The following is a 222-nucleotide window of genomic DNA, read 5'->3' as shown; positions in this document are numbered from 1 at the left end:
AAGTTATATGTTATTTTTAGCTCCATGAAGCCAGGATTTGGAAGGATCCTGGAAATTCTTAGGAAAATTTATAAAGGAAGTAAAACTTTCATTTGAAATACTTTCCTCTCTATCCCAGTAAGCATCCTCATTTTCCTCTCCGCCTCCTTTCTGAACTCACATTTTCTCAAAAACAAGTATCCCCCAAAACCCTAATAGAGTTGTTCCTCAGCGACTCCCATA

The sequence above is a fragment of the Octodon degus genome, unplaced genomic scaffold, assembly GCF_000260255.1.
Source record: "Octodon degus isolate 3935 unplaced genomic scaffold, OctDeg1.0 scaffold00053, whole genome shotgun sequence".
Classification (NCBI taxonomy): domain Eukaryota; kingdom Metazoa; phylum Chordata; class Mammalia; order Rodentia; family Octodontidae; genus Octodon; species Octodon degus.
The sequence above is the reverse complement of the archived record's forward strand: the minus strand, read 5'-3'. Positions refer to the sequence as shown.